Source organism: Carlito syrichta, unplaced genomic scaffold (genome assembly GCF_000164805.1).
Source record: "Carlito syrichta isolate Samal-C Ts95f unplaced genomic scaffold, Tarsius_syrichta-2.0.1 Scaffold126567, whole genome shotgun sequence".
In the NCBI taxonomy this organism is placed as follows: Eukaryota; Metazoa; Chordata; class Mammalia; order Primates; family Tarsiidae; genus Carlito; species Carlito syrichta.
The window spans coordinates 26267-36237 of NW_007070663.1; positions in this window are offsets into that span (position 1 = coordinate 26267).

A 9971-nucleotide genomic window follows, 5' to 3' on the forward strand; every position below is an offset into this window, starting at 1 on the left:
GCCTCCCAGCCACTGCAGCCTCGACCTGCTGGGCTCCAGCGATCCTTCCGCCTCAGCCTTTCAAGTAGCTGGAATTACAGGCACGGGCTACCACGCCCAACTGGTTTTTTTGATTTATTGTAGAGATGAGGTCTCGCCAAGTTGCCCAGGCAGGTCTCGAACCCACGGGCTCAGGCAATCCATTCGCCTCAGCCTCCCAAAGCGTGGGATTACAGGCTGAGCCACCGAACCCGGCTTAGAACGTAATTTAACTATAATGTGTATAGATTCATGGTAGCTTCTCTGATTTTACTGTACCATTGACCACAGCTAAGATTTTTCATCCTTAGGAAAGAAAATAACCTGTAACACTCTTCCTATGGGAAAAGATAATCTGCTTTAAGATCTATCTTTAAGCCGGGCTCGGTGACTCAGTCTGTAATCCCGCGCCTTTGGGAGGCTGAGGTGAGTGAATTGCCTGAGCCTGCGGGTTTTAGACCCGCCTGGGCAGGTGAGACCTCATCTCTACAATAAATCAAAAAATCAGCTGGGTGTGGTAGCGCATGCCTGTAATTCCGGCTACTTGGAAGGCTGAGGCGGAAGGATCGCTGGAGCCCAGCAGTCGAGGCTGCGGTGGCCGGGAGCAGCCACTGCACTCCAGTCTGGGCGACAGAGTGAGACTCCAACTCAAAAAAAAAAAAAAAAAAAAAAGATCTATCTTTAGACATGCTTTCCAGGGAACATACAGTTGTGAAAAGAATGACAGCCTACGTAGATGGGCCATGTGTCAATGACTCTAAGACGCACAGTGTCTTACACTTGTACACCACGGAAATTGGGATAGGTCTTACACAGTCTAATAGGCAGCATTATTCTTCTGTTCTTAGTGGTATATAAAATAATGATGTGGCCAGGCACAGTGGCTCATGCCTGTAGTCCCAGCACTTTGGGAGGCCAAGGTGAGAGGATTGTCTAAGTCCACAGGTTCGAGACCAGCCTGGGCAACTTGGTGGGACCTCATCTCTACAACAAATCAAGAAAAATTAGCTAGGCATTGTTGCTTGTGCCTGTAGTTCCAGCTACTTGGAAGGCTGAGGCGGAAGGATCGCCTACCTGACCCTAACAGGTCGAGGTTGCGGTGGCCATGAGAAGCATGCCACTGTACTCTAGCCTGGGTGACAGAGTGAGACTCTGACTCAAAAAAATGATGATGATGATGATGCAACTTACAAATCATGGCATCTTAGATTCAATGAAATATGTTTATTAGAACACATCTAATTCTAAGTGTGAGCATATATACTGGTATAAAGGAAAGTTTCGGCTTTCGAGGGGTTTAAAATCTAATAGAACATGATTAACACTAAAACAGAAATGCAAGTAATGAACATCAACACAAAATATGAAGTGATCAAATGAGTAGGAAGATTAAAGAACTGAGGAAAAGGTACTAAAACGGTAGGAAATAAGAGTGGCCCAATCAAAAACAGTTTCTTTTGTTTTGTTTTGTTTAAGTTGGAGTCTCACTCTGTTGCCCAGACTAGAGAGCAGTGGCATGCTCCCGGCTACCACAGCCTCCACCTGCTGGGCTCCAGTGATCCTTCCACCTCAGCCTTCCAAGTAGCTGGAACTACAGGCGCACGCTACCACGCCCAGCTAATTTTTGCTTTATTGTAGAGACGAGATCTCGCCCAGTTGGCTGGGCTGGTCTCGAACCCACAGGCTCAGAGAACCCACTCACCTTGGCCTTCCAAAGTGCTGGGATTACAGGCTGAGCCACCGAGCCTGGCCCAAAAACAGTTTTAAATAAAATAGGTTAGTTCTGATGTAAGAAGAGGAAGGTAGAAAATAAAGGACATCTCAATGCAGGTAGAGAGAGAAGATGAATAACGCAAGGTTCTGGTCATGTCAATTTCCTGTAAGACCCTCAAGTCAGACTAAAGCGTCTCTTGAAAGCAACTCATTAAGGGGAAAAACACTGTCCCCTAGGCAGGAGTGCAGTGGTTCACCACAGCCTTGACTTCCTAGGCTCAGGTGATCCTTCTGCCTCAGTCTCCTGAGTAGCTGGGACCACAGGTATGTGCCACCACACCCAGCTAATGTTTAGACTTTTTGTAGAGACAAGGTCTTCCTGGCTGTGTTGTTTAGACTGATCTCAAACTTCTGGGCTCTAGCAATCTCCTGCCTCAGCCTTCCAAAATACTGGGATTACAAGCATTAGCCATCTGGTCAAAAAATAATTTTTAAAATCTGTCATCTCTCTCTCCTTTGAACTCCTGTAGTAGTTTTGAAAATCCACAAATTCTTTGATACTTCTCTCTTCACACAGAGTTTAATTATCTTCCCTCTTAGTCTAGGCTGGACTTAGTGACATGATTCTAACTAATAGAATATGGTGTAGGTGACAGTATGTGCCACCACACCTGGCTAATTTTTTGATTTATTTGCAGGCATGAGCTACCGTGCCCAGTTCATTTTTCTTTTTTGAGTCGGGGTCTCCTCTGTCACCTAGGCTGGAGTACAGTGGCATGATCATGGCTACCACAGTCTCAAAACCCTAGGCTCAGGCAATGTTCTCACCTCTGCCTCCCAAAATGCTGGGATTACAGTGCAGGTCACTGCACTTGTCTCTTACTTCTTTATTAAGAAGAATGAGGCCAGGCTCGGTGGCTCAGCCTGTAATCCCATGCTTTGGGAGACTGAGGTAAGTGAATTGCCTGAGCCCATGGGTTTGAGACCCACCTGGGCAACTTGGCAAGACCTCATCTCTACAATAAATAAAAAAAATTAGCCGGGTGTGGTAGCGCGTGCCTGTAACTCCAGCTACTTGGAAGGCTGAGACGGAAGGATCGCCGGAGCCCAGCAGGTCAAGACTGTGGTAGCCGGGAGCGGCCGCTGCTCTCCAGTCTGGGCAACTGAGTGAGACTCCAACTCCAAAAAAAAAAAGAAGAATGAGAACAAGACATTTGGATAACAAAGAATTAATTTTACATGTTTTTCTCAAACTGTGTTCTATAGAATGAGAAGGTCACAGGTAGTCTTTGGGATAAGGAGTAGGGACATAAACAAACAAAACCCTCTATACTATGTTTCTGAGGCTTTAAAGTGCTTGCATTATAAGCTTATTTGAATTCAGAACACTTAAAATACTTGCAACGTATTAGTATGCTATAAAAACATTTTGGGAAACACTGACTAGGGTAGACAGGTAGTTAGACATGTACGTGGGTAGGTTCACAGAGAATGAGATAGATGCAATAAAACGATCCCATCTAAGAAAGGGATTATTAACTGCCCGCTATGACTAAGTAGACTCTTGAAACAAAATAAATCACTAGATGAAATAAGCTATCAAAAGCAGCGGCAAGTCGGGAGTGGTGGCTCACACCTATAATCCCAGCACTTTGGGAGGCCAAAGTGAGAGGATTACCTGAGTTCGAGACCAGTCTGGACAAATTGGCGAGACCTCATCTCTGCAATAAATCAAAAAATTTGCTGGGCATGGTGGTGCATGCCTGTGGTTAGAGCTACTTGGAAGACTGGGGCGAAAGAATCACCTGAGCCCAACAGGTGGAGGTTGTGGTGGCCAGGAGCTCGCCACTGCACTCCAGCCTCCAGCACTCCAGGGTGAGACTCCAACTCAAAAAAAAGCAACAATAGCCAAACCAGATGTCAGGGAAAACGAAGACTGGAAGAGTATGATAGGACATACTAGAAGAAAAGAAATTCCCTTTCCACAGGCCACATGGTCCAGAATTCCTCCCCTTCCCTCAGCTCCCACCGTGTCCCTCCACGCAACCTGGCATCAAGGGGTGAGCACCCACCCAAGGGCAGTCCCTCTGGAGGGCTACTGGGTGACTTAGGAGGCGCTCTGACCCCAAGACCTTAACCAACAGTGGCAATAATCGATGATCTATCAGATCTCTTTTGGGAAATTTTGACTAAAGATACAGAGTCCTTAGTAGTAGAAGAGGACCCAGAGGCATAAATACACAAAGAAACCAAAGAGAAAATACTGGAGATAAGAGAAGGGGATAAGGTGTGCCTGACTGTTCAGTGCCTTGTGCAGGGAAGGAATACTTTCCTTCAGTAAAAAAATCAAGCAAGCATATTATTGTCCAACCTGAATAGTCTGGTGGAGTGGCCCCGCCAGGGAGAGCAGGGTCGCAGGCTGATGCACCATCAGTCATATTCAGCCTCAGTCACACTTGGGCACATACCCAGAAAGGGTGGGGGGGAGAGGAGAGCAAGGGGCAGGGCAGAGCGGGCGGGGAACAATGGCTCTGGGTTTAATAAGGAACATCCAGTTTAAACTCACCTGGATGATGTCTCATATACAAACACATTTTAAATCAGTGGCCAGAGCCTCTGTGTCCCATTGAGAATTAAGCAAAGCTGCTCTAGTGTGGGCACCTCCTCAGCACAGAGAGAGTGGCTTCCAGAAGCCTCCAGACAGTTCCTACACACAGACACTTGCCCACAGGCTGCTCATACTCACTCTGAACTGAATTCACCTCCCACAATGATGCCCCCACCACAGAACCCCCTCATTCCCCACCCTCCAAATAGGAAGGGGGTCAAGAATCAGCCCTCAGTCAGGCTCACGCCTATAATCCCAGCACTTTGGGAGGTCTGAGGTGAGAGGACTGCCTGAGCCCAGGGGTTTGAGACCAGCCTGGGCAACTTGGTAAGGCCTTGTCTCTACAATTAAAAAAACAATTAAATAAATAAAAAATCTAGCCAGGTGTGATGCTGCACACCTGTGGTTCCAGCTACTTGGAAGGCTGAGGTGGAAGGATAGCCCAAGCCCAGCAGGCCGAGGCTGCAGTGGCTGTGAGTGTGTACACTCCAGCCTGGGCAACAGAGTAAGACTCCTACACACACACAGAAAAAACAATCAGCTCTCAAGGCCCAGGGGATATGCATAGGTGCCAGCAACTATTTGTGCATGGCCATGTGTGCTAGGAGGCGCTCTCCCGAGCGGCTCAGGCCTCTGTCTAGGGATGCTGCAAGGTTGTGCTTGCTCACAAGCAATCTTTCAGGTTAGTCCAGATCAACGACATAAAAATTCTGTTCCCAGCCAGGCACAGTGGCTCAGCCTGTAATCCCAGCACTCTGGGAGGCCAAGGCAAGTGGACTGCCTGAGTCCAGGGGTTAGAGACCAGCCTGGGCAACTTGGTGAGACCTCTTCTCTACAATAAATCACAAAAATTAGCCAGGCATGGTAGCGCATGCCTACAGTTCAAGCTACTTGTAAGCTGAGGCGGAAGGATGGACCGAGTCAGCAGATCGAGGCTGCAGTGGCTGTGAGCAAGCCACTGCACTCCAGCCTGGATGACAGAGTGAGACACCAACCGCCCCCCAAAAAAAAATTCTGTTCCCACGGAGTGATGTCCTTACCGCTAGACACAGCCTGGACAATCACGTACAGCCCTGGCACTAGGGTATGGCTCAATAACTCTTTTTGCTGAGGCGCAACAAGGCATATGGACACAAGAGCTGGGTGAAACCAGAGCCCTACCAGCACCCCAGTACCCATGGGCACCACAGAGTCTGGGGTGCCTGTTCTGAGCTGAGGCCTCTTTTTTTTTTTTTTTTTTTTTTCAGTTAGAGTCTGTTCCACTTTTCCCCAACTTGAGATGAGTTGGAAGATTTTCTGTTCCTTTTAACCCAAACAGCCTAACCACACCCCTTAGAAGTTATGTGTGTAACTAGTTTAAAACTAGGACATAACCCACGGCTTCAACATATGATGTAAAAACCCAACACAAATAGGCTATAAGGATTCCTGAAGTACCAAATGGGCTTTCTGAATTAGAGGTCATGTCATTCTGTAACAGAACCATACAAGAAAAAATTTCACAGTTAAATATGTTGCTTATAATTGCTGACATACCGGTAAATTTTGCCAATTAAAAACAATTGTAAGCCGGGCTCGGGGGCCTGTAGTCCCGCGCTTTGGGAGGCTGAGGTGAGTGGATTGCCTGAGCCTGTGGGTTCGAGACCTGCCTGGGCAACTTGGCAAGACCTCATCTCTATGATAAATCAAAAATGAGCCGGGCTTGGTAGCGCACCTGTAGTTCCAACTACTTGGAAGGCTGAGGCGGAAGGATTGCCGGAGCCCAGCAGGTCGAGGCTGCGGTGGCCGGGAGCGGCCACTGCACTCCAGTCTGGGTAACAGAGTGAGACTCCAACTCAAAAAATAAATTAATTAATTAATTAAATTAAATAAAAATAAAAAATAAAAACAATTGTACACTGGCACAAATAGGTCACCTCATCAAAAAAGCCTGTTATATTAACAGCACTCTCTGACCTAGTTACCTAATGTACAGACTCATATTACATCTTACATTACTTGGCACGCCAACAAGTTAGCTATACAAATCACAATTCCACGTCAGACACGGTGGCTCAGGTCTGTAATTCCAACACTTTGGGTGGCCGAGGTGAGAGATCACTTGAGGCCAGGAGTTCAAGACCAGCCTTGGCAATACAATGAGACCCCATCTCCACCAAAAAAAAATTTTTTTTATTGAGTTGGAGTCTCATTCTGTCACCCAGGCTGAAGGGCAGTGGCACGCTCCCGGTCACCACAGTCTCAACCTGCTGGGCTGAGGCAATCCTTCCACCTCAGCCTTCCAAGTAGCTGGAACTACAGGCACATACCATCATGCCCAGCTAATTTTTTGATTTATTGTAGAGATGAGGTCTCACCAGGATGCCCAAGCTGGTCTTGAACCTGCAGGCTCAGGCAATCCTCTCACCTCGGCCTCCCAAAGCACTGGGATTATAGGCATGAGCCACCGCGCCAGGCAAAATTTTTTTTTTAATTACCCAGGTACGGTGACATGGACCCGGAGTCCCAGCTACTTGAGAGGCTGAGGTGGGTAGATCATTTGAGCCCAGAAGTTTGAGGCTACAGTGAGCTATGATCACAACACTGCACTCCAGTCTGGGAGACAGAGCAAGACCCTGTCCCCCCCAAAAAAACTGCAATTCCAACCAAAACTCCAAACTAGTAAATATATTTAGTATTTAGGCTAGCTTGAGTTACTTGTGGTCAACTATTCATTAAAATGGCCTAAGCACTCAGACACGGTGGCTCAAGCCTATAATCCCAGCACTTTGGGAGGCTGAGGCGAGAGGATTGCCTGAGTCTAGGGGTTCAAGATCAGCCTGGGCAACTTGGTGAGGCCTCGTCTCTACAATAAATCAAAAAATCAGCCGGGCATGCATGCACCTGTAGTTCCAGCTACTTGGAAAGTTGAGGCAGAAGGATCGCCTGAGCCCAGCAGGTCAAAGCTGCACTGGCCACTGCACTCCAGCCTGAGAGATAGAGTGAGACTCCAACTCAAAAAATGACCTAAGCAATCTTAACAATTTTCCAGCACATATTTAAATGCTCATTTTTCCTCTTTATTTAAAAAAAAGAAAAAACTAGAACTCTGTCAGACAAGCACAAGACAACAGGCTCACCAAAATCACACTTATACAGGACAAGGAAAGCTTCAACTATTAAATAATTATCAGGATTACCAAAAATTAGCAATCGCTTAAATATGATTCAAGAGGAATTCCTAGTTAAGAAAAAAAAATCCTATGATCAACTAGAGCACAGCACTATCAGAAATGGATTATGTAAGACAACAGAGTATTGTTTCAGGATGTGTAAGCGTGTGTGTAATGAAGTTCACAGCTAGGTTACACTAATGACTCACTTAAACATTTGAATTTTCTGCTATCTTAACCTTTAAATCAACTGCAAAAGTAGCTGCCAAATGCAGTTAGTAGGAAAGCACACTACTCCCAAAAGAACTTGGTATATACAACTTATTTTACTACTTAAATGTTTTTTTGATTACTGAGATTTGAACAAGATGTTAAAGATTCATAACTAATTTTAAAGTAATGGGTGTTCACTAAGTCCATAATAATATTTGACATACACAGGTTTTTAGAAAGGCACAGATTATATTATTGTGTATGTGTGTGTTTATAGCACCTAGCATATTTCTGTTCACTATATGTTCAATATAACATATAATTATTGCAGGACCTGACAGTGATTACTGTGCCATTTTTAAAAACTTTTTTGATTCACCAATAAGTCTAAGTTGAAAAAGTAACTGGTACATTTTATTCCTTGATTTGGATTACCTTTTTGTTGTGAGTTGGTTCTTTAATACTCTAATTTCCTTGCAACGAAACACTGGCAGAAAATGTACTGGAATGAAATTACCTGACTCCATTCCTACTGAATAAATAATACATCTGAACTGTTTCCATTTCATTGTAAGAGACACAACTTGAGAGATTACTCTTCAAGTTCTGAAAGCAAAGTGAATCAGAAATCACATTCCTAGGAGTGTCTTCCAATCTGTACGAAAAATGTTTATCCTACACACCAAGCCCCCTTTCCTGCTGCAAACCTTTCTAACAGTTCATCACATTAAAACAATGGAAATGGGTTTCGATGTGTGATAATAAAAATCCTTTGAGGCATTTATCAAGTAGATTATCTCTGAAACTACACCTTGGTTTACAAGACTTTGAGCAGGAATTTGACCCTCTTCTACATTAATCTGTGTACACACTCATTTCCCATTTTCTCTGGCCTCTAATTTTATTTTTTAAATTTAATCCATGCAATAAATCATCTTATCAGACTTAATTTTATTGATGTTTATATGACTACTAAAAACAACACTATTGCAATGCAAAGCTATTATGTATGTAAAAATGCTGATTTCAGTGAGTTTCCTCGCCCCAATCTCTTCCACCCAGATTAAATCACTGAGAAAAACCTCTCTGTCCAGTGCTAGGATTTTTACTTTCTATAAGGTAGGTTTACCTGACTTTCTATTAATGATACTAAAAACTTTTTATAAGACTAGTAGCATATGTACAGTTTCCAACACCAGGAATGCAACAAATCCCCTTATTTTGCTTAATATTTCAAGACAAACTATATTTCTCATAAAAGATGGAAGAGTATAAACTCAAAGGCATTCTTGGAAATCACGATGTGTAAATACTTCTGATAACAGAACAAATTAATGTCAAGACACAGCCAATAACGTCATAAAGCCTTGATGCAACCATGCCTGTCAAAGGGCATCTGTATTAACAGCTCAGGGAAGTGGCATTAGCAGAAAGGCACTACAACTGCGTTTAAAAAAAAATCATTAAGCCTCAGCCGTTAATCCCCTCCCCCATGCTCTTCGTCTGGATCCTTCAGAGCAATTAACCAGTAGAAGGTGCTATTCTGCAACACACACATATTCACACCAACCTCCATCCTTGGGCCACAGCTGGGTTTAACCCAGGTGGACTCTCCACCTATTCCCTGTCCAAGGTTCAAATGAGCACCCCAAACAGAATTCCGATCTTTTAGTATAACCCTTATTTACAAAAGCAACAACACTAACAGTTCACTAGCAAGCAAACCTGACCATCAAACCATCACACCACTAATACTCAACACACACACACACACACACACACACACACATTTTGCTGGACATTAACCTCAAACACAATCTTAACTGAGACAACCTATTTCCACCTAGAAAAGAAGACCCTGGCCACGTTCACTACGCTAAGAGTGAAGTGAGCAAATCACCGTCCCCAACAAAGTCAGGGGCAACGAGGAATCAGAAGCACTGAGAGCAGAATATAAGGCCGTGACATATAAAGAGGGATTTTATCTTTACATGCACAAAAAAGAAAGAGCAGCAGAAACCAGGCCTGCAAAGGGAAGAAAGAGAGGCAGAGAAGAAGTCTCTGAACATGCTTTGGAGTGTCCTTTAGTTTCCGACGTACTCTTCTGCCTCACAAGGTTGCAAAAAAGGCCAGACATGAGATGGGTGGAAAAAAGCTGAAAAAGAAAAGCACCCTCCCTTCCCCCATCTTCTCTCCTCTCTCCCAAAAGAGCTGTGTTTGTCTGTGCAAACCCAGTCCCAAATATGGGAGAGAGAGAATGAATGTGT